At 48.2% G+C, this 25,596-nt stretch overlaps 1 long non-coding RNA gene across 1 annotated transcript in view; it reads left to right on the forward strand.

Moving 5' to 3' along the window:
• The first annotated feature begins 907 nt into the window (after nucleotides 1-907).
• Nucleotides 908-25,596, forward strand: part of LOC144668158 (uncharacterized) — a 28,815-nt gene continuing 4,126 nt past the window's right edge. The window contains exons 1-2 of the long non-coding RNA XR_013573430.1: nucleotides 908-928; nucleotides 13,808-13,868. This is a non-coding gene — a long non-coding RNA (uncharacterized LOC144668158). The remainder of the gene's footprint in view (nucleotides 929-13,807; nucleotides 13,869-25,596) is intronic.

Consider the following 25,596-nt stretch of genomic DNA (forward strand, 5'->3'; position numbering starts at 1 on the left):
CAGTATAACACTGGAATATCAGCCTAGATTTTGTGCTCAGGAACCTGGCTCAGAAACAAGAGTGCTACCCACTGAGCCATGTATGGGACACAAAAGAAGGGAATAAAAGATATTGCATGTATCAATTCCCTGGTGCTTACATCTCTGTGCCCATCCCACATGGTGAACATAATTACAAGGGCCTACTTGATATGGCAGCAAGAATAACTGAGAAAGGAAATGATGGAGAGAGCCATTCACAGCGAGTGCCCTATCTCAGGCACGCTGCCACAGAAAGGCACCAGTATGGGTACATGCCTGCCAGGGGAGAGAGAAATTATCAGAGAAAGTTATCCAGAATGCCTAACAAGTGCTTAAAACCATGAAATGCATCATAACTAAACCCAAAATGGGCTTCACCCAAGGTCCACACAAACAGATTTTTAAATGTATTTTATTGAATAATGACCAGGAGTGAAAGCCAGGGCTAATCCTCCTAGTCCAGGGAACATTTGTAGCACTCCAACTTTAAGTCAGCTTTGTTCTCTTTACAAAGAACAGAAAAGCTGGGCTGTGCAGGCAGCACAAACTGATAGATCCCAGCTGCCCTTCACTCTTTCCATAGTGATCTTGTTTTTGTCCTAGCCTGCCAGCACTGCTGTGTATAACAAGCAATACCTACACACGGACCTGCTCAAGGAGAATCAACCATGTGCTAAACATAGTCCTGAATGTTTATAAAACATTGCTGAATGATTAAATGGTTGGATTAAAGCCTAGGCTCCTAATATAGTATTCTCAGTGAACATAACACAAACACAGTAAATTATAGATATCTTCAGACATTTTTATGACTAATGATATAAAGTTCATTTATCGATTTTTGAAAAGCTTCACATTATCCTCATGGAGCTCTACAAAGTGTAATGTTGTTTCAGTGAAGATCAATGTAAGTAGAACTTTTTAAAAAACTTTCTTTTCCCGAGAATTTTGATATACGTCAGATTTTGAAGGGTCAGTGTAGAGGGAGCTACATCCTGGGTCTAACCCCTGTTGTACCTGCCCTGGGATTTGTTGGCAAGTCAAAGTGAGAATCGGCCCCCATGGCCAGGATTTTATGGCCCCACCACAGTGTGTTCCCCTGACCCAGCGGATACTGCGAGTCATTGAAATCTCCATTCAGTTCGGCAGGGCCGTAATATCCCACCGAGCGGGAAGGACTGTAAAATCCTGACCCGCGGCTTCTTTCAAAACGTGATGACAGGTATGATATAAAGGCAGTTTCACTCTGTAACTAACTGGGGGAGTCCAGAACATGGAGGAACAACCTTAAAATTACAGCAAGGCCATTGAGGGGCAATGCCAGAAGCACTTTTTCACATAGGAGTACATTTAATATGGAACCTTGCAGCCCCCAAAAAGCTGTCAAGACTAGGTCAACTGAAAATTTCACACTGAGACTGTTAGGGTTTTGTTAGGCCAGGGTATCCAAGGTTACGAAACAAGGTGGGTGATTGAGTTAAGACGCAGATTAGCCATGATCTAATTGAATGGCAGAACAGGCTCAAAGGAATGAATGACTACTCCTGGTCCTATAAGAGTGTTGGATGGGACATTGTGGAGGGATCTTTACTCTGCTTCTAACCCAGCCTTCAAGTAATCAAGGAATTCTCAATGATGACACTGGGTGCCAGAAATCAGAAATGTTGCATTCCCTAAAACAAGCTCCCCCTCCGCTTAATGAGAAGAAGCAAGTTCGCCAAAACATTTCCTAGTAGCAGAGTATGATACAACAGAAGGCCATTCTGCCCATCTTATCTGCGTCAGATCTTTGGTAGACCTATCCAATTAGCCCCATGCCCCTGCTCTTACCCTGTAACTTAATTAAAGTTACTTTTAACAAAAAAACATCTTTATCCCAATAATCGTGAGCTAAAAATTGTTTTGGTTGCTTCGGTGATATTGTCATCACATTTTAAAAGAACACAGGAGAGAAGATTGACACTTTGCGTGGTCTCCAGGAGGTGGGCAGGGTGAGAGGTGAGAGGCCTGAAACATTTTGATAGTCAGTTAAGTTTCATTAGAGAGCTTCCCTTGTGTTTCCAGTAGTGATGCACCAGCGAACCCAACTGTAAAAGCCCTAAGCAAAAATTTGAAGACTTACCTTTTCCCCAAAAGACTGCAGATGCTGGGGGGCAAATGGAGCTTTCAAGACTGAGATTGGTCGATTTTTATTAGGCAAGGGTACCTTGGGATCTGGAGTAAAGGTGGGTCAATGGAGTCAAGGTACAAATCACCCATGATCTAACTGAATGGCCCTACAGCAAGGATGGGCTGAATGGCCTATTCCTGTTCCTAATGTTGCTATCTTCAGGTGGCATCTAGGCCACCTTTGTGTCGGACCCAATATGGTGGTGAGTGGATTGGGATTGGGAATAAGATGGTGATTACATCTCTGTGATCTTTGAAGCATTACCATGTCCACCAGCCAGAGGCAGTTACAATTGGCCCTTAGTCTTTATAAAAGGACTGAACAGAGGACACTATTTTGAACACATTGATGATATTTCCACACAACAACCAGAGGGAATATTATTCTCCTCTGTCCCCACCGACCCCCACTGCCCACACCTTTGTTGCTTTTGCAGAGTGTCGGAGGTAGGATGTTCATTGTACTGTTTGATTTCGAAAGGTAGTTCCAGCAACTCCCTGCCTACTGTGCTGAAGCACCCAAAACCTAATCACCCAATTCAATTCCAGTTTCCACAAAGCACAGATGTATTCTGTTATATAACATCTAGAAACCCTGGGCAGGATTTTGGGGTCATAGGGCAGGTGCGTTGGGAGGGCCCTGGGGGTGGGGGGGTGGGGGGGGGAGGAGGAGTGTGGTGGTGGGCACCAAGACGTAGCACTTGGAAACGTACATTAAAGGCACCATGAGCACAAGAGGGACGGTTCACAGGGGATTTTCTGTTCATTTATGTTGGGTCTATCTTTACTGGCCTGGGAATGAAGACCAGAAAAGGTTATGTAAATTTTTTTGGATTGCCAAGATGAGATTAATTTTGTTTTTGTCGTAATGGCCTGAGTATGCCTCACCTTTTAATTTTCTTGCTTAAGAGTACGCCAGTATCTAATGCTGGACATGAATGGCTCTAAACTTTATTGCACAGGCACTGAGTGATCTTTGGGTTAAAATAAAAGGGTCCTTTCGGACATCGAGGATGGAGGTGGCAGCCCTGGCCTGTGGTTGAAGCTGATCTTTGGCAGCCTAGCTGAAGGAGCGTTGTATCAATGTGTCCCTGGTGCCCTTGCCTCCTTAGAGGTTACCGTGGTCTGCCTCCACACCCTCAGCATTCTCCTCACATTGCTCCTCTTCAGACTCACTACTGGATTCATCATCTGTGGCCCGTGCAGCTGTGTCAACATCCTCTTTCTCCAGTGGGTCCCTCCTTGCCGGTGCCAGATTGTGGAGAGCGCAGCATGTAACCACTATCAGTGACACCCGCTCCAGGGGGTATTGTAGTGCGCCCCCTGAATGGCCCAGGCGTCGGAAGTGCATGGTCCTCTCTATCTCCGCCCTTGTGGAGCCATGACTCATATTGTAACACTTCTCTGCCTCTGTGCGTGGGTAGCAGAGAGGCACCATGAGCCACCTCTTCAACGAAAAGCCCTTGTCACCCAGCAACCATCCATCCCGTCAGGCTGGAGCAGTGAAGAGCCTCAGCACCTGGGAGTGTCTCAGGATACAAGCTTCATGGTATCTTGCACAGGCTTTCAGAATCAGCATCCTGTGATCACACACTATCTGCACGTTCATGGAGTTGAATCCTTTTGTGTTGACGAAGGCACCGGGCTCACCCGCTGGCGCCTTGATGGCCACATGTGTGCAGTCGATGGCACCCTGGACGTGGGGGAACCCAGCAATCACTGCAAAACCTCTGGCTCAGTCAGCCTGGCTGGCCTCGTCCGTACAGTAAAGTATAAAGGTCAGTACCCGCCTGAACAGAGCTTCTACCACCAGCTTGACGCAAATATGGACAGCTGATTGGGAGACTCCACACAGATCTCCCACTGACCCCTGGAAAGAGCCGGAGGCATAGAAGTCGAGGGCTGCTATGACCTTCAGAGACACTGGCATGGGGTGTCCACCCACACAGTCGGAACTGATCTTAGGCCCGATCATCTGATAAATGGAGGTCATGGTCTCCCTTGAGAGGTAGACCCTCCTTTGGCATTGCACCTTGGACATATTGAGGTAGCTGCATCACTGCCTGTAAACCCTGGCAGCAGGATAGTGGCATCTTCTGCATCCCCTTCTGCCTTGGACTTCCTGCTGGCCCTGCACCCCTTGTGCCTGCGCCTCTCCTCCCACAGGTCTCCCCCCTGGAGGCTGCACAGGGACACCTGGCCTCCTCTCCGTTCTGCCCCTCTCTCCCTCCTCAGAGGAGGTGCCACCAGCGGAGACCACAAGCCCCATTACCAGGGTAAGGGAAGGCTGTCTGATACCTGGAAGGGTTCACACGGTCTGAATGGTCTTGGAGACACCAAGGAGTCTTGAAATGAAGCCTAGAAATGCTAAGAATGAAGCCCCGAGCAGAGATGAAGCTGCTAAATACCAATAAGTCACCGGCAGCAAACTATGTACCAAACTCCCCACTACTGACACTGGCGATGCTGCTCACCGCTTTTATCCTGCCCGGGAATGAGGTTTTTGAAAATGTCAGCTGGCTGCCTGCCCGCTTTGCCCATACGAACAAGCACAAAATCACACGGGCAAAGAAAAATTGGCTATTTAATGGCCTTAAATGGCCTTTTAATTAATGGCGGGCACAGCTCCGGCACCTGCCCACACTTGCCGATCGAAATATCACGCCAGCGCGCAGTGATGTCGGGACACTCGCCCGATGTCAACGCGCGCTATTTTATGCCCGGTCAGGTCGGGCACACACCTGCCCACGGGGCATAAAACTGCCCCCTATTTCTCAGAAATCTTCCTACTTGTTTCTAATGAAGTAGGTGGTGTGAATGTTTAGCATAAGTTCAGGGATGAGATGCTGGGCTCAGGAGTGGGGGTGTAACACATGAAGGACAGAAATGGTGATGTAAATGTGGGTCTTTCATGTTTTTCTTTCATCTTGGGTGGAATTATGACTATTGTCCAGTTTTGTTTTATTATGTTTGGGGGCCAGAGGGTATTTCTGCAGAAATTCTCTCAATATTAAATTAATGAGGCAAAGTCTATCATAGAGGAAGTTACACATGGGTCTGAATTTTCTGTTTGTTGGACGGGCAGGCCTGACCCATTAGGCGCTGGGCGCGGAGCTGATGGCTGCTGGTGAAACACGCCGCGCCGCCATTTTGCGTGGGTGGGCCAATTAAGGCCCGCCCAGTGCGTTTCAGACACCAGTGTTCAGCGGGAAATTCAAATGTGTGGTGGGCGTGTTCAGACCGCCGGTTCCAATGGGGAGCCGTCAGTCTGTATAAAGAGCAGCCAGGCAGCCTCCTAGAGGCAGTTCACCATGGCCAGTCATCAGGCAGCACGAGAGGTGAGGGCAGAGGAGGAGGAGGGGGGGCAGGCTGCAGGGTAGGCCAGCGGGGGGGCCACTTTGCCCCTCGGTTCTCAGATGCCTGCCTTGCTGCCCTCCTCGAAGAGGTGTCCAAACATCGGGATGTCTTGTTTCCGGAGGATGGGAGGAGGAGGGTCCCCCACATCACCAGGCAGGTGTGGCAGAGGCTGTAAGCGCCCATGATGATGTGCGGCGCACAGGAACGCAGTGCCGCAAACAATTCAATGATTTTCTGCGCTCTGGAAGGGTGAGGACCATGTCGCCTTGGCCATTTGACCCAGCAGGTAGCCTTAGCCTTTGAGTTCCCCCCCCGCAACGTCTTAGTGTCGTTACTACAATGGGGCATTTGGCACATGCTGGTTGGGCAAACAGATGGTGACCATGCTTACATCAGCCTTAGTGGTTGAGGAGAAGATGGGTTCTCCCCGTGCTATGTGTTGGTGTTTGTCGCATTTGAGTAGTCTGGGGGCAACCTACAGGGGAGGCAGCTAGACACATACTCAGAACTCCAACACATGTCTTATTGATGGTGATGAGATGGTGGAAGGTGAGCCTCAAGGTGTTGTAGCCAAGAGCCATCTGCTGGCCTCAGCGCCGCACCTAGTTGCGCCTCCTTGCCATGGGCGCTAAGACCTGTGTGTTATTCAAAGTGATGGACACCGAATGTGTCCAAGTGGCCGTTAGGGGAGGGGGTTGGGACCAGCTGTACTATCTTCAGGGGACTGATCACCAGTAGTGTGGACAGGAGCCTCTGGAGGCCTCAGATGGGCCACTGTGGTCGGGGTGCGGCGTGCGCGTGCAGAGTACATGAGCGATCAGCCCCAATAAATCCTCTTCTCTGTTCTGCAGGGAAAAACTGAGAGCAATGTGCGGGAGCGCCAGTGGACTGGTGATGGGCACACCCTGCTCCAGCACCTCATCACCTATGAGGAGCAGGCCATGGAGCTGGGGAGGAGGCAGGCGGTTAGGTCGGCAGGTGTCGGTGAGGCTGGGGTCCAGCGGCCAGGTATTTGAGGGCCACAGTCCCATCTACTCTGTCTCCTCACCATCCAAAGCACTGATGGTTGCTGCAATTGTTAATGCTGCAACACTGCTCATTCACAGACTGATACAGACAGACGTGTGGGTCATACACAAAGGTCCCTCAGCCCCTTGAGGATGTGCGTCTCCAGCACATTCCAAAGTCGCCTTATCCCATTTGTGACCACTATCCCCATGGCCTAACATGCCATGGCATCGCTGCTGCACAGCTAAAGACATTTTGCATCTTAGGAGGGTTTGTACCTCCACCACCCTTTCAGCCAGTGCGTCCCACATTACTCTGTCCAAAAGGTCCTCAGCACCTCGCCTGTCAATCTCGTGCCCCTCAACTTAAATAAATGCCACCACGTTACTCATCCCTGCGCCAAGGGGAAATGTTGCCTTCTGTCCACCCATTCTATGCCCCTCATAACGGTCTGAAGGTCAATAATGTGACCTGTCAAACTCCTGTGCTCCACAGCAAATGTCACAAGTGTTTGCAATGTTTCCTCATAGCTCCAACTCTCCAGGCCAGCATGCATCCAGGTCAGGAACCTCTGCACTCTCCCCACTCCAATGCCATCCCTCCCATGAAGCGCAGATCACAACTGGACGCAGAAGTGTAGCTGTGGCCTTGACAGCGTTTTCTGCACTTGCAACATGACCTCCCTTTTCCTACATTCTATTCCTCGGCTAATAAAGGCAAGTCTGGCTTCGACCTTGTTATGTTCCTGTTCTGCTACCTTAACGGGTCTGCCCAGCAAGGTCCCTGTAACCGTCGTGACATCCCACGGTCCCACCATTTCTCATGTATTCCCGTACCTTGCTTGTCTTGTCCAAGTGCTTAACCGCACACTTATCCACATAACATTCCATGTGGCATTCCTGAGGCCATCTGACCAGCCTGTCTGTATGCGCGTGTAATGTTTGAGCCTCCTCTTGACTCTTTACCACCCCACCAATGTTCGTCTCCTTAGGTTCTTGAAGGGTGAGCGACTTATGAGGCTGGAGGGGGGAAACGGATGAAAGGTGTTACTGACTGAACGCTAACTGATGCACTGTCCTTGTTGTTAATTTCAACATCACTACCGCATGGCCACTACCAACATGTCCAGAGCCCCCTCCACACCTGAGGGCCAAGACTTGCAACTTGTGTCACATCATTTCAGCCAGCCAGGCACCAGCGCAGCCACAAACACTTCGGTGGGGATTACAACGTCGGCTAGTGTCCCGGGTCACAGTGGAGAGGGCACTTCACAATCGCTGGAGGAGATGGCAGGGACAGAGTGCCAATGGCGCCAGCAGCCAGAGGACTGCAGGGGACCAGGCACATGCTGAGTCCGGCACTGATGATGTGCCTCTGGAGATGTCACCAATGCAGCAGCTGCAGGACAAGCGGCAGGAATCGCAGGAGCATCTGGCAGGGTTACATGAGGCTGTACTTCAGTTGGTCTCTGTGATGGAGGAGTCCAGGCAGAGTGTCAGTGAAGGCATGAACCTTAGGACAGAGCTTCAGGCTTCCTCCATTGAGAGATTGGCGACTCTCATGGAGGGGGGCTTCAGTCGGATGGAGGCTCTTCTGATTGGGTTACGCTCTGACCCGCAAGCCCTCACAGAGGTAATGGCCACAGGTGGTCATTCCCAATGTGGGAGATGTTCTGGGCACCAAGTGTCACCTCTTGGTGCCCATCCATCTGCGGTGAGCAGGGAGGTCCAATGTGACCTCACGTTGGCGCAGCAGCTGCCTGTCATCGCTGTGAGCTCCTCTCAGGGCGCTCCGGATGAGGGCAGCAGCTCCTCCACCCCTCTGCCAGTCAACGTTGCATCTGTTGAGGCAGCGACAACTGGGGAGGTGCCAGTTCTCCCTCCCAGGCGGGGCCAGCACAGGCTCCACGGGACAGAGGACGCCCGCCAAGGTCGTCAAGGCCAACAGGACAGCAGAGTCAGCAGGCTGTCTCACAAGCCACTCTGAGCGATGGGGCGGCATTTAGACGTAGCACCCGCAAATGAAAGCATAAGGCACGTTAGGCACTCCACGGGTATGTCACTGGTGATTTTGTGTTGGCCTTAGATTAGGGAATATATCATTATGTACATCAGAGATACGTTTGTGGCTTATTTTGGTGGGAATGAAGTCCACTTTTCTGACCATGGCTGAAGGTGTTTCCTTTGTGCTGCATTTGTATTTTTCACAGACATCTCGTGAGTGTTTGAGTGGACATTGATGTTTCTGTACTAAGCCCTTAGTTACAGCTGATGAGCTGGAAGATGTAGTACCCAAGTGCCACGTGTGGAAGCGCCAGGCAATGCTGGTCCTGCTGATCCATGTGTGTGGAGCTAGCTGAAGGTTCGTTGGGTTAAATTGTCCCGGGTGTCCCTGCCTCCTTGGTGTAGTAGTGGGTCAGCGTGCTGCCCTCATCATCGCCCTGTGCTTCCTCATCCTCTGAGCCACTGCTGGATTCATCATGTGCAGCCTCATCCACTGCGTCAAGGTCTTCATCGTCAACTGCATCCCCACTTTCCAGCGCAAGATTGTGCAGAGCACAGCATGCTACCACTATCACAGAGACACGATCTGGGGGGTACTGGAGTGCGCCCCCTGAGCAGTCCAAGAAATGGAAGCACGTCTTGAGAAGACAGATGGCTCTCTCCACCACAGCCCTTGTGGTGCCCTGGCTCCTATTGTACCGCTGCTCAGCTTCTGTTCTTGGATGGCGGAGAGGCGTCATGAGCCACCTTCTGAGGGGATAGCCCTTATCGCCCACCAGCCATCCATCCAGCCGGGCTGGAGCACTGAAGAGCCCCGGCACCTGGGAGTGTCTGAGGATGTAGGCATCGTGGGAGCTGCCTGGGCACCTTGCACAAACTTGTAGAATCTGCATCCTGTGATCACACACTATCTGCACGTTCATGGAGTGGAAGCCCTTCCTGTTGATGAAGGCACTGGGCTCACCTGCTGGCGCCTTGATGCCCACATGTGTACAGTCTATAGCACCCTGGACACGGGGGAAGCCAGCAATGGCCGTGAAGCCTCTGGCTCGCTGTGCCTGACTTGCCTGGTCACAGCGGAAGTGGGTGAAGGTCAATGCCCGTTTGAACAGAGCGTCTGTAACCTGCTTGACACAAGTGTGTACAGCTGATTGGGAGACACCACAAAGATCACCCACCGAGCCCTGGAAGGAGCCAGAGGCATAGAAGTGGAGGGCAACAGTGACCTTCAGAGCCGCTGGCATGGGGTGTCCACCCACACAGTTAGGGGAGATCTCAGGGCCAATCATCTGACAGATATAATTGACTGTCTCCCTTGAGAGATGGAGCCTCCTTCTGCACTGCATCTCAGTCATATTGAGGTAGCTGCTTCGCCGCCTGTATACCCTGGCAGCAGGATAGTGGCATCTTCTGCGGCCCCTTCCACCTTGGACAACCTCTTGACCCTGCACCCCTTGTACCTGGCCTCCCAAAGGTGGCTCCCCTGGAGGCTGATTGTTCAGTCCTGGCCTCCTCCTTATTCTATCCCTCCCTTCCTCCTCAGAGGAGCTGCCTCCAGTGGAGATGTCAGAACCCATCCCCAGGCTAAATGGAGGCCTCTGGAAAGCTGCAGGCCCGATAAAGATTCCTGTCTGCAGAGTGCTGAGCTGAAGCTTCAAAGTACAGAGAAAGCTATTGGAAATTGATCTGAACTGGTAACAATCACACAGGCAAGTTTAAAACACTTTCTGCATTAAATATTTAGAAAAAACATGAACAACCCCTCTGAGCCCACATGAGGTTTGTTAAAAAATAAGTTACCCGCCTGCCCGTTGGGCCCGTGTGCCGAGCTGAAGATCACACGGGCTCCTCAAAATCGGCTTCAATTGCCGAGTTAAGGGCCTTAACAAGGCCTTTAATTAATGGCGGGCGCGCGTCACACTACATAGCGCGCCCGCCCACCTAAATATCGTGATGGTGCGCGTTGACATCGGCACGCTCGCCCGACGTCAGCGCGCGACATTTTAAGCGCTGACGTGTAGGCTCCACTACCCGCACGTCAGCCATAAAATTCTGCCCATGGTTTGCAGAAGGAGATTAAATTGTGGATAGAGTACTTAATAGAGGAGTTTGTATATGATTGTGGAAAGAATGGTTTTGCTGGGCTGAGTGGCTTTTTCTTGCTCCATGTTGTCATAAACACCGGCCTCCCAGATGTCACCATCTGGAGGAAAGAGAACCTAAAATAATGGCAAACAAAGTAGAGGAAATACACCATCGTCAAACATACTTATAGGGATTTCTTGAGAGATTGAGGGAGAATTTGGAGCAGAAAATTCACCCTCTGATTTTCCGTTTGATTAATATTGATTACTTTTGATTTTTTTTATTCTTTCATGGGATGTGGGTGTCGCTGGCTAGGCCAGAGATTATTGCCCATCCCTAATTGCCCTTGTTCAGAGGGCATTTTTAAGAGTCAACCACATTGCTGTTGGTCTGGAGCCACATGTAGGCCAGACCGGGTAAGAGTGGCAGATTTCCTTCCCTAAAGGACATTAGTGAACCAGATGGGTTTTTATGACAATCGGCAATGGTTTCATGGTCATCATCAGACTTTTAATTCCAGATTTTTACTGAATTTACTAAAGCCATCTGTCGTGGTGGGATTTGGACCCGGGTCCCCAGAGCATTGCCCTGGGTCTTTGGAATTCTAGTCCAGTGACAATACCACTACGTCATCACCTCCTCTCAATCGCCTATAAATTCACAGTGACAATGGGTTCGAATACCAGGGAAGCCATATAAAAAATTTAGGAAGGGACGTCGAGGAGAGATTTTACAGCCAAAGAATGTTAGAATAAGATAAATACAAAGATGTTGGGGCAAAGTTGTAAACTGGCGTTACGGGACAGTTGCCCATTATAAAGACTGACTGTTTTCATTGTACTGAGACAAATGAAAATCAGATGGTTTCCATTACGGACAGTGATCTACTTTTTCTAGTTCAACAGTCGGGCGGGAAGCTGAAAATCTACTCCATTGACAGAAAAGAAGAGAGGCTTGCATTTATGTAGCACATTTCATGATTTCAGGAAATCCCAATTAAGTACTTTTTGAAGCATATAGTCTCTGCTATAATACAGGAAACTCAGCTGCCAATTTGAGTACAGTGAGGCTCCACAAACAGCTCGGAGAAATTATGAAGATAATCTGTTTAGTTGATGTTGGTTGCAAGATAAATACTCCCAGGTAACTAGAGAGTACTCCCCTGTCTTCTTCAAAACAGTGCCATGGAATCATAAGAGAGCAAATGGAGCATTAGTTTAATATCTTAACCAAACTAAAACACCTCCAACAGTGCACTCTCTCAGGACTGCAGTGGGAATGTCAGTGTAGATTTTATGCACTAGTTACTAGAATGAGATATGAATCAACTACCTTCTGATTCAGAGGTGACTGTGCTACCCATTCAGGCACACTGACACTCATGTCAGGAGGTTAAGACCTCACGCTATATATTTTTATAAACTGTATATAGATTTCCTCATGGGTAATTTCTAAAATTTTAAAAACTGGACAAAGACCCTTTTCAAATGGCTGAAGCTTTATCTATCTGTGGCCTTCAAACAAAAGGAGCTATCATGGCAGCATTGCAGAAGCTTACACCTTGTTATCTCTGAAGAGACCCAAATGACTCCCTGTGGGCTGCAGAGACCAAATTCACAGAGAACTATACAAAGGCCATCTACATTTCATAAGCCAGGCTTGGCCAACCAGAGCCTATCTGTCTGCTAGGACAAAGGACCCCTCAACCTTCTTTTCAATTCTTAATGGTGGAACATTTAACCATCTTGGGAATCCACACAAGGGATACACACCCTTTGTCAAAGACACTGTGAAGAGATGGGAGTCATGTGACATGGAGTCCTCTAGCTCGTGTAACAAGTAATATTGCCTTGCTGTACTGTAAAAACCTCAGCCTGCTATTTTAACATCTACAGGCAACAGCACAGAAAAGGGGCAATGCCCAGATTGAATACCTGGCCCCACCTACACTGTTTCTACTGAAACCTTTGTACCATCACCTACAATATTGATTCATCTCTGCATGCCTATTTCCTCCTGTGAAGTCAACTCCACTGGAAAAGGGAATTATCCAGCATCGGTTTTCAGCCTGATGGCCTCCGTGAAGGGACCCCTAATTGGAATTTGATTCTGGATTCTGGGCACATGTGAAATAATTATTATTTTCTCTGTGGTCTTTGCCCTGTAAATCTTTCTTTCTCTATCCCTCTTTTACTGTATGAGTGAAAAGAAAGCAACATTGCTACCCTCCTCCCGCACTTCAGTGTGTGCAAATAAGCTAACCCTTTGAGTTCATCCTATCTCGAGTTTGCTATGGGGCTATTAATAGAAAATTGGATCACACCAAAACCGAGGGGTTGGGAAATGTGCCATTGCTTATAAAGGGCGAAGCCATTCAAAGCACCTTTCTGTTTATGAATATGCGGCGAGAGGAGAAATCAGGGCTGTTTAAATTAAACCCCTTCCTGCCCATAACAATGTGAATAAGGTAAAAAGGCAATTGGGGAGGGAAAAGAAAGATTTAAAGAGTATTGTGGGTTTTGTGTATAAACAAGGGGTTGGTTTCTTGGGGCACATGAACCTAATTCTGTTTCTAAAAATCTTGACATTCTCCTAAACTTGAGGTTAGCTAAAACTCTGGTGGCCATAACCCAACTCAAAACCAAGTCCCATTTACCCACCACCTCTATACTCGCTGACCTTAAATTGACTCCCGGTCTGGCAACATCTTCATTTTTAAAATTCTCATCCTTGTTTCCAGTTCCCTCCCTCACCCCTCTATCTCTCTAACTGCCTCCAGCCCTTTAATCCTCCGAGATATCTGCACTGCTCCAATTCTGGTCTCTTGTGCCTCCCCAATTCCCTTTGTTCCACCATTGGCAGCCTTGCTTTTGGATGCCTGAACCCTAAGCTCTGGAATTCTCCCCATAAACCTCTCCACCTGTCTTTCCTCCTTTAAGACACTCCTCAAACCCTGTCTCTTTGACCCAAGTTTTTGGTCAGCTGTTACTCCAAATGTTATTCGTTAACACGACCTTGAAGAGAACTTGGGATGTTTTACTATGTTAAAGGTGCTACTATAAATGCGAGTTGTTGTTGTGAGAATTGTACTGAAAACATAGTTGGCTGCATTCTCCATGTCAAAATGCTTGACATCATTTTTGTTTTTTTTATTGGCTCTTCAGCTGAACTGTCAGGTAACTGTGCACACCAAGTGCTGAGCCAAGTCCGGTTCTCGTGTTAAAGGTACCTGAGCTGTCCTGTGCTGCCATTCACGGGAAGCCAGTGTTACGACCCAATGATCCACCTCAAGAGGAGGGCTTCTTTGTCTGGCTCTCTCCTGAAAACCTCTTCCACCTGCTTGAACAGAATCCACAATCGCCACGCCCTTTATTTAATTGCATGCTCAGCAAACACCCTCCTGACAACTTGCCTACTGTACTTTTTTGGCCTAGCATATGCAAACAACAGTCTTAGATAGAACTGGTATCACTTTCTGCTGTCTGATGCACAATTTAAATTGAGCAAGAGCTCGCTCTGCACAATACTGTTGCTCACAGGACAGCTCCTCCTTTTCTTTCTCTTTCTCTGTCTCATGCCTCAGATCTTTTTTTACAAATTTTTTTTTAACTATCTTTTCTCCCCTGAGGCCGGACTGGGCTTGGGGGGGATGCAGGGCCACTGAGGAACATTTTAGGCAGTAAAATAGGTTGCAACGAGTCACGGCCTATTTGACACTCGAACAGGCTTTCTTCCCCTGGTCTCTGAAATTGAGTTTCACCTTTCCCGCCCCCCACCCCCCACCACCACCCACCCCCCAAAACCCACCCCCCCCCAACCCCATCTCCTGAAGGAGCTGGTCCCTCGCTGGGGGTGCAGCTTCCAGAGGCCATGACAGCTCAATTGGTTATCACAGCCAAGTCTGATACTCTTGTCACTCTATGTCCATACACGTGCACACGTGCACACACACTCACATGTGCACACACTCACATGTGCACACAAACACACACACACACACACATACTTTCTAGCAACATAGGAATGTAGGCAGTACTTTGAAGCAGCAATCCTGGTTGATTTGGGGCTTGGCATTGCCCACTGTCATACTGAGCCATACAGACCAGGAAATTCAGAGGCTTAATGCCTGGCCTGTTCTGAGTCAGGGTAACACTGGGGGAGGGGGGTAGGCGTGCAGAGCACTACAATTCATTGGCATCCAGGGTTAGGGTGGAGGAATACTCAGAGGCATTTGCTACTCCTGGTCACTGTCCAGTGACTCCCTGTCTGCTGGATTGTGTGTATATGTTTGTGTGTGCATGTGTGTGTGTGTATGGGTAGAATTTTGCCGTTGGCGAGCAGGGGGCGAGGCCCGCTCACCGACGCGTGAAATTATGCGGGATAACGTCAGGCGGAACCCCCGATGTCATCCCGCCCCATTTAAATTTTCAGGAAGGTGGGGGCACAGCGAGATCAGCTGCAGGCCCGCTGACCTGTCAATGGCCAATTGAGGCCATTGACAGGGTCATTTAAACAATTAAAGGACCTGCCCGTCCGACCTTAAGGTCAGCGGGTCGGCCAGGAGACCCGGCGGCAAATAGAGAAAACATGAAACCTCATCCACCGGCAGGATGAGGTTTCATGTAGGGATTTAAAAAGTTTAATAAAGTTTTAGTGTAATTTATGAACATGTCCCATCTCATGTGACATTGTCACATGAGGGAATGTTCGGGAATTTTTTTTTTCCTCTAATTTTCATATTTTTAGAAGTGTCAGCGATCTCCCCGAGGCTGCACTTAGCCTCAGGGAGATGTGCGCTTTATCAGGCGCATGCGCGAAACAGCGCACTCTCACTTCTGGGGAATCCCCCCCCCCCCCGCCCGCACAGGGAGTGCATAGCGCTTCCCGCCGGACGTCACGCTGGGCGGGCCTTAATTGCCCCGCCCACTTAAAATGGCGGCGGGGCCCGCTTCTCCGGTGGGGATTGATTCCCCGCCCGCCGGAGATTGGGTCGGGCCCGCCCGCCCGACAGGCAGAAAATCCTGCCCGACGTGTGTGTGTGTGTGTGTGTGTATGGGCGGAATTCTCCGGGCCTGTAGGAGGTGTGAGTGATAGGCGGCATGCGCAGAAAATACAGCGCTACCTGCTTCCTGATGGCGTGAAGACAGATCGCGATGGTTCGCTCAGCCCACCGACAGCGGGCCACATTTCCCGCCATCAGTGTGCAGGGAGCTAATTGTAATGCATCAGCTTGTAACTAAAAGGCCATCCCGCCAAACTCTTGGAACCCCACCGTATCATCCATCCGCGTCAGCAGGAAAGCGCACTGACATGTTTCACAACAGCACACGGGCAACATGCACTTGGCGGCTTTCACTTTGCGGGGAACTGAGGTGAATGAGCAGCAGCGTTCTCCACAGCTCACCCATTGTTTACAGGCCTCAAGGGCATCGGAGGGGTGGGGGCAGCTGATGTCTGGCCCCTGGAGGCGACTGCTGAGGGGGGCGATGGTTTCCTGGGGCAAGCAGTGACCAGCCTCAGAGGTGGCTGCTGGAGGGGTGGTCAAGTGCTGCCCTGGCGCTGTATCCCGCACATAGGGAATCAAGGTGGGGGGCAGAGTAAGCGAGGGGAGTGGACATACATTAGGGACACCTGTATAAACTGACCATGCGTCTGCAACTAAGAGAGATCAGGCGCAGCCACAGTGATATGACTGGGGTCAGCCTCCTTGCCTGCCTGCCCATGCAAGCAACGCGGAGGCAGCAAAGGGCCACCAAGCGCTCCATACCTTCACCCACCCCCCACCCCCTCCAGCACAGACTTCAAGATCGCCACCACTTTACTGGACTGTGGAGCAATTGGACTGCTGTACAATCTCCTCACCAACCCTGGCCATGTAACAGTCACTGCTGGAGGTGCTCACAGCCCCTTCGCAATCTCAGCATCCTGGTTTGGACCAGCGTCCCCCATGTCGCAGGCTGACAGGACAGCCATGCAGCGCACTCATCTCTGGCCATCCGAGGGGTGGCCAGCACTCTCCAGGAAGCATTAAAGGGAAGTCACACAGGGCCAGGAAAGGTGCTAAATACACCCATGATGACCACACCCCTCTCTCTCTTCCATGCTACAGGAGGACCACATCAGGATCCTGGATCCTGGTAACCTAGCTGTGTGCCTGATGGCCTACGGAGACGGTAGAAGATGGAGGAGAGTGTGACTGGGGCTCCTGGCTGTGCAAAGGCAAGCACAGCAACCTCTGTAAGAAGGGGCAGCAGGGGCTCCTGCACACGCAGCCCAGGAGCGACAGTGAGCCTTGGCAAGTCAGCGCCTAGCGACACCCAGAGTCTATAGAAGCCGCCTGTCATTACTGCAGATGACTGAGAGTCAGCGTCACTGACAACTGCTCATGTCTACGGACCTGGTGGTTCACATCTGCCACTTACTGCAGGACTTGGCACCAAGGGGACATGGAGGGCATCCACTGCCAGTGGCTGTGAAAGTGACCGTGATGCTCGATTTCTATACCAGTGGCTCCTTTCAGGGCTCCACAGGCGACCTCTGTGGGATTTCACAATCCGCCACCCACAAATACATCCATGAGGTCACAGATGCCATCTTCTCGAGGGCACACAACTTTGTGCATTTCACCCAGGACCAGGACACCCAGGATGCCTGGGCCATTGGATTCGCCCTGATCTCGGGATTCCCACAGGTGCAGGGTACGATTGACTGCACCGATGTGGCGCTCAGGTCTCCATCGCTGCACACGGTGGACTTCATCAACCACAAGGGCTTCCACTCACTGAATGTGCAGCTGGTATGCGCCCGTCAGAAGTGCATCCTGCAGGTATGTTCACAGTTTCCAGGGAGTGTGCATAACGCCTATATCCTGAGTCACTTACAGGTGCGTGAAAGAGCACAGCAATCTCCCTGAGGCACAGAGCTGCCTCAGGGAGATTGAATGTATAATAAAATCATGACAGAATCGAATTAAAAACTTATTCAAACATGTCTCCTCGTGTGACTGTGTCACATGAGTTGGAACATGTTTATAAAGGTGGGAAAATGTATTTATTTTATAAAAGCTTCAGGAAACCTCAACCTACCTGTGGCTGAGGTTTCCTGAAAAACGCGAAGGCCGCTTGGGCTTTTCGCCTGCCCCCCGCCAACATTAAGGTTGGACGGGCAGTGTTCTTAAGGACTTTAATTAATTTCTTAATGGCCTTAATAGGCCCTTAACATTTCGGCAGGCGCGCAGCCATCTCCAGCGCACGCCCGCCGAACGAAATATCGCGATGACACGCGATGGTGTCGGGACACACGCCCAATGTCATCACGCGTCATTTTACAATTCAGCATGTCAGGCACACCCCCGCACACCATCCGGAAGATTCTGTCCTGTGTGTGTGTACATGTCTGTGTATGTATATGTATGTGTATATGTGTGTGCATGCGTGTGCGTATATGTGTGTGTATCTGTGTGTGTGTATATGCGTGTTTGTGATTATTTGTGTGTATATGTGTGTGTATATGCATGTGTGTATATGTGTACGTATATATATATATGTTTGCGTGTGTATATATGTGTATGTATATGTGTATGTGTGTGTATATGTTTGTGTATATGTGTGCATGTATATGTGTGCATGTATATGTGTGTGTGTCTATATGTGTGTGCATGTGTGTGTGCATGTGTGTGCATGTATGTGTGTGCGTGTGTGTGTGTATATTGTCTTGCCTCATGCGGAATGATCATATGGGTGAAGTTTTGAATAGCACAGCCCAGGTCATTCATGAGAAGAGCAAGGAGAAAAATATGATTTCATTTCCTTAACTTCAGAGGAGGAGTGTCAATCCAAGCTCAGTTGATCTGGGACATCCTGGCGTCAGGAGGTTTCGTGCTCAGGTCCCACTCGAGACACCATATCTAGGCTGGCACTCCCAGTGCAGCGCTGAGGGAATGCTGTCTTTCAGATGACACGTTAAACAGAGCTGCCCACTCAGGTGAACGTAAAAGATCTTTCACCACCCATGCAAAGAAGATTAGGAGATCTCCTTGATGCCCTGCCTCAACTAACAGCACCAAAATGGATGGTCGGGCCATTATCACATTGCTATTTGTGGGAGCTTGCTGTGCATAAATTGATGGCTGCGTTTCCTTACATTACAACAGTGACTACCTTTCAAAAAGTACGTTTGAGGTTGAGAAAGATGCCTAATCAGTCCAGGCTCTTTCTTTTGGTTCTAAGGGGCTGAGCTGGATTTTGCGTCGATCTTCCTGCATCTTTGTTGCTGTCTTTGGCTGAGAGCTAATGGTGCAGGTGTGTGGCTTCTCAAAGGGTGTCAGCACTTTGAAGCAGGCAAGAGGAAAATCTCCCCCCCTCCACCACCACCGCCACCACCACCAACTCCAACCACATCTCCCCTGCCCCTGCACCACCCCCCCAACACCCTCCTTCCCTTAGGGAGTGTTCATTTTGTGTGTGTGTGTGTCACAGCTATCTATTATTGACAAGTGCTGGCAAATTAGCATTCAGGCAGCAGGCACTGAGAGTCTCAGGATTCTGTGTCCTATTCCCTTTCACTTCTGTTTGTTTCTCTCTCTCTCTCTCTCTCTCTCTAAGTCTAGTAGCTCTCAGGGCCTTTTCAGTTCACAGAGAGAGAGGTAAAGGTGAGCGACTTATTTCTCAAAAACCATTTCTCTATGCAAAGGGAGGAAGGGAAATAATAGTTCGGACCTGTGGGTTGAAAGGGCAGCCTCTTCCCATCAGGAAGCCCTTTCAGCTTTGAGCAATGGCTACAGCCTTTGTTTCAATGGACTGTTTAGAGAGGAGTGGTGGGAAGGTGGGAGTGGGGTGGGGGGAGGCGGGGGGTGGGGGTGGGAAGGGGTGGGGGGAAGGGGGAGGGCTACAGGAGCAAACTTGAATAGGAAGGAAAAAAAGCAGCCAAGCCTTTTAAGACTTTTGTGCAGAAATGCTTTCACACTTTGCCCTTTCATTGAGCTGATTCTATGAGATTTGGTGAGAAAGTGAACTCATGTACACTGAATACCCTCTCAATCAGGACCAGATGCAAAATATTCGCTTCTCATGCACCCCAGGCCACCGATTTTTTTTTTTCCCTCAAAAAAAAATCAAATAGCCCAAGTTAAAAAAAAAATGTTCATTGACCGCCGGTTACTCATGAATAATTTTCCCATGCTAACATCAGCAAACAATAAGGAAACGAGAATGAAGCTTTATATTTGCTGTAACGAGGCCACAGAATGTGTCCAGTTTCAGAGTAATCTACATCCTCCCTCACCTGTAAGGGTCAGCAGTGTTCAGTGGGTAGCACTGTCGTCTCTAAGCCAGAAGGTTCTGGATTCATCGCCCCTCTCCAGAGCCTTGGGAACAAAATCTAGGCTGGCATTCCTGGTGTAGTGCAGTGTTGAGAAGCGAAATTGGGAAACGTTACTAGACAAAAAAGCGTGGTAGAAGTTTGGAACTCTCTTCCCCTAACAGCAATTGAAGCTAGATTAGTTGTGAACTTTAAATCCAAGATTGATAGATTTTTGTTAAACAAAGTTACTAAGGGATTTCAGCAAAGACAGGTATATGGACTTAGGGAGCAGATCAGCGATGATCTCATTGAATAGCCGAACAGGTTCGAGGGGCTAAGTGACCTCCTGATTCTATGCACTGTCAGAGGTGCCATCTTTCAGATGAGACTTTAAACCGAGGCTCTTTTTGCCCTCTCAGGTGGGTGTAAAAGATCCCATGGCACTATTTTCAAGAATAACAGGAGCTCTTCCTGGCATTCTGGCCAATAATAATTTCTCAATCCACATCATGAGTTCAGATCATCTGGTCATTTATCACACTGCTATTTATGGTGCCTCACTGCGCATAAATCAGCTACCACATTTCCTACATTATCACCGTGACTACATTTCAGAAGTACTTCACTGAAAGTACTTTGGAATGTCTGAGGTTGTGAAAGACTCTATATATAAATGCGGGTCTTTCCGTCATTCTCAAAGCTGCTTCTATACCTTACTCCCAGGCCACGGCCCTCATGCAGCTGATGACAACAGAAGAAATAAACTTGCTGTCAGTCAAGAAAAGCTAGTTCCACTGGATCCCTCTGTCTACCCCATGGTGACTCTCAGCTTTACCTTTAGCATTACTACTGGTCCCAGGTGTTAGGAGTTTGGATAACCAGCACGGGACTCACACAACACAAGAGTTGCTGTACAAAAACAGAATTACCTGGAAAAACTCAGCAGGTCTGGCAGCATCGGTGGAGAAGAAAAGAATCGACATTTCGAGTCCTCACGACCCTTCAACAGAACTGAGTATAGTTAGGAGAGGGGTGAAATATAAGCTGGTTTCACCCCTCTCCTAACTATACTCAGTTCTGTTGAAGGGTCGTGAGGACTCAAAATGTTGACTCTTTTCTTCTCCACCGATGTTGCCAGACCTGCTGAGTTTTTCCAGGTAATTCTGTTTTTGTTTTGGATTTCCAGCATCCGCAGTAGTTTTTTGTTTTTATACAAGAGTTGCTGTAATGCTTGAAATCAAAGGCTCATTGCACCAATTCTTACTCTAAGTCATTTGCCCTTTTTCTAGTGTCTGCCAGGTGTGATGTCTGTTCACTTCTCAGTTAGTTTCTGGACTGTATATTGGCAAAGACCCAACAGTCTTTTAAAACCAATTCACAGTGCAAGAAATCCCCAGGATAGGATGAAATGTTGGTTTTACACTCCGACCAAAGATTACTCTATGTCGAATTCAATGAAGAGTGAGATTGGGGCAGGAGTGCAGTGGGGACGTTAAACCAGAGTTGCAACTGATCCCATCCATTTTTCAATGACCAGGTTAGTTTAGACATAGTGTAGAGGTGGTAGCATCTCCTGAAGCAAGGCATTCAGAGCCCGATTCTCAGTAGAAGCAATAGCATCAGTTCCCTGGATGTCAACGTGTTTGTGATTTGGGGAGCTGATGAAGGAAGGGAACGTTGGATCTCCCTGTCGACATCAGTGTACATTTCCACAGCTATCGTCACATGCAGAACAACAACAGCAACTTACATTTATATAGCACCTTTAATGTAAGAAAACATCCAAAAGCAGATGGAAAGATCAGTCATGTAGGTTTTGCATTAAGGAGGAAGAAGAAATGGACGCCAAGCTTGAGAGAAAAGAAAAAATGGACATGGTTGACACTGGGGGAGTGAAGAGGGATTTGGAGGCTTTGCATGGAGGGAGGGAGGTGGCAATAAAGAGAGAACCAGGCAGTCAGAAGACAAGGATGTAAGCTGGAATGTCAGTACAAGCTATCCAACAGCTTCCAAAAACTGGTGACTTTTATGGAAACAAAGTTGAATATAAGGCTGTTAAATGATAACAAGTAATTACACTGAAAGTGCACTGGGACTGAATGTGCTCAGCATTCCTTTGCATCAGACTTTCTTCTCTCCAACACCAGTAAGACTTATTTCCTCAGTGGTTTGCCAAGTCCTCAGAAAAAGTAGATGTTTGACATTTTATTAGGTGCAATATTTGGGAATCTGAGGAAAGAACCTGCGCTTATATTTTGTTTCTCGTAACCCTGGGACATAATTTTGAAGTGTGGACATTGTTGTGGAGTGCAATGAATATGAACATTGTCCATTTTCATCTATACAACGATCTCTCCTGAATTTGATTGAAAACAATTATCCGCCGTTTAGGAATGAATTATTTTTCTTTATAGTATAAAATTTATCCCAGGAGCACCAGATCATCTGTAACTAGGAGAAAAGAGTTTAAAATAATTTCCTTCCATTGAAGACTAAACTGTATAAATGCATAAAATTGACTGAAACATATTGTGTAGGTGCACGTACTGTTGGCTAATTCATGTCTTTTATAGTCAACTTCCATAGGAATATAGGAGCAGGAGTAGGCCATTCAGCCCATCTAGCCATTCAATGCGACCATGGCTGATCATCCACTTCAATACCCTTTTCCCACATTATCCCCATATCCCTTTATGTCATTGGCATTTCAAAATCTGTCAATCTCTGCTTTAAACATACTCAATGATGGAGCTCCCACAGCCCTCTGGGGTAGAGAATTCCAAAGAATCACAACCCCCTGATTAAAAACTTTCTCCTCATCTCAGTCCTAAGTGACTTCTTCCTGTGGATTATGTCCTGTTGTGGGATGGGACAGAGCAGTTTATTTATCCAACAAGAATAGGTGAATTTAATATGATTTGTCTTGAAACCAGTCACTACATTTTATTATTTGGATTTCAAGCTGTTTGTTGCTACCCTTAGGGGTTCAGTCGGTACGCATGCTGCCTAATGAGCCATGAAGAACAGGACAAGCCCAGCTTCCACCTTAGAGTGTGCTCAGTTAGACGATCTTATCTCAAGTGCTTGCTTCTGGTGACTATTCAGTGACTTGGTTGAATAAACAGTGAGCATTCACAGGGACAGATCTTGATGGGTTACGATGGTGTAGAACGGTGGTTAGCAAGTTGGCAGCCCAGTTTCCGGCTCTGCCTGTTTTAACTTCTATTGACGTCATCGGAAGAGATGTGAAACAGGCTGTGGACTCACTATCATCTGTTTTTCTGTGGCTACAGGAGTAGGTCAGAGGCTGGGAATTCTGTGGCGAGTAACTCACCTCCTGACTCCCCAAAGCCTGCCCACCATCTACAAGACACAAGTCAGGGGTGTGATGCAATACTCTCCACTTGCCTAGGTGAGTGCAGCTCCAAAAACACTCAAGAAGTTTGACACCATCCAAGACAAAGCAGCCCCGCTTGATTGGCACCCCATCCACCACTTTCAACATTCATTCCCTCCACCACCAATCCACAGTGGCTGCAGTGGGAACCATCTACAAGGTGTACTGCAGAAACTCACCAAGGCTCCTTCGACAGCACCTTCCAAACCCATGATCTCTACCACCTAGAAGGACAAGGGACAAGACATACACCATCCTGACTTGAAAATATTTTGCCATTCCTTCACTGTCGCTGAGTCAAAATCCTGGAACTTCCTTCCTGACAGCACTATGGATGTACCTACACTGCATAGCCTGCAGTGGTTCAAGAAGGCAGCTCACCACCACTTCCTCAAGGATAATTAGGGATGGGCAATAAATGCGGGACTAGTCAGAGATGCCCACATCCCATGAATGAATATTTTAAAAATCAAGACCTACCCCAGAGAGTAGATATAACAGGCATGGTATTCCAAAAGAAAAAGAACTTTTGCTAAATATTGTGAGCTGGGATTACTTGATGGTGATATCCTGTCTCAAGTAGAAATTGTTTCGACACTGGCATGCTTATGGAAGGTGTAGTGATATTGTCACCAGGCTAGCAATCCAGAGACTCTGGGTAATGCTCTGGGGACCTGGGCTCACACCATGGCAGATAGTGGAATTTTAATTTAATAAAAAATCTGGCATTAAAAGCCTGGGTTTGTCCTGTTCTTTATGGTCATCAAACCATTGTCGATTGCTGTAAAAACCCCACCTGCTTCACCAACGTCCTTTAGGGAAGGAAATCTGCCGTCCTTACCTGGTCTGGCCTACATGTGACTCCAGAACCCCAGCAGTGTGGTTGACTCTTAAATGCCCCCTGAAATGGCCATGCAAACCACTCAGTTCTCAAGGGTAATTAAGGATGAGCAATAAATGCTGGCTATGAGTGCTATTCCAAATGGATATAGAACCGCTGCTACTGCCGCACCAGTTCCATCTGTGGTTTACGCCCGATGGCAGCACTACACATTGAACTGGATAGCACAAGGGCCCATCATCTTCGTGGCAGTGTCTGCCATTCGTCTTACTGAAAAGGTTTTTGTTTGCATTATAATCTAAAATATGCCCTGTTTTAGCAAAGCTAATGTAGACAATTTGAAGAGAAGCAGGTCACGTCACTCAGTTATAAACACCATGCCATTAAAATGTGAGATGTTTCTGGCCCCGACTGCCAATCACATGCTGGAGCACAACTGGAACCTGGGTGGGTCGTGTGCTATTTTTTATCTTTCAAAATCAACGTTTCAAGGCAATGGGGCTTGTTCCAACACAAGTTGGTCTTGGAATTTTTTATTACTAAATAAGATTTGGTTTACCTAAGGTAAAACCATCACACCTGTGTGTATAAAGTTAGTACAGTCATTAAATCCTGTTTACAAAGCAGAATAGCTCAACTCCAATCAATTTGAATGGATTTTGCTGGCACCGTCTCCCGATGCAGTACCTCAAGTTGACTCAGTCCTCGGTTTTTATTTATCACAGAGGAAGGTGACAGGAGTTTGGCAAGCAGCACATTTTTTTTTTAAGTGAGTCTATTGAGCTGACGTTTTCTTTCAGGTTTACAGTCTGAGTTTGCTGTGAGGGTTTGGTGTGGTTATTGCATGAAGGAATTCAGTCATGAGAGAGATGGGGGGGTGGGTGGGGTGGCTGGGGGTGGTGGTCAGCACAATCCAACCTAGGCAGGCTGCTCTTTTCTCTGCTGGCTATGAGAAATGAGGCAAGCTTGGAACAATCTCCATTGTAAAAATACTTTGCCCACCTCAAAAACCCCTGCCTCATGAGTGAGAAAAATACTGAACTGTTTGTCATCCAGTGCCTAGTACTTAGGAACATGAGAAATAGGAGCAGGAGTAGGCCATTGTGTCTTCAAGTCTGATCTGCCATTCATTAAGATCATGTCTATTATTTTACCTGAATTCCACTTGCCCTCTCCAGCCTATATCCCTCGTTTCCCATAGTATGCAAAAACCTATTGATTTCTGTATTGAATACACTCTATGACTGAGCATTCACAGTCCTCTGGGGCAGAGAATTCCAATCATTCACAATCCTTTGGGTGAAGGCATTTCTCCTAATCTCTGGCTAAATGACTGATCCCATACTATGAGACTGTGACGCTGTGTTCTAGCCTTCCCATTAACTAATCTTCACTCCATGCTATTATATCACCCC

Source organism: Cetorhinus maximus, chromosome 26 (genome assembly GCF_964194155.1).
Source record: "Cetorhinus maximus chromosome 26, sCetMax3.hap1.1, whole genome shotgun sequence".
Classification (NCBI taxonomy): Eukaryota; Metazoa; Chordata; class Chondrichthyes; order Lamniformes; family Cetorhinidae; genus Cetorhinus; species Cetorhinus maximus.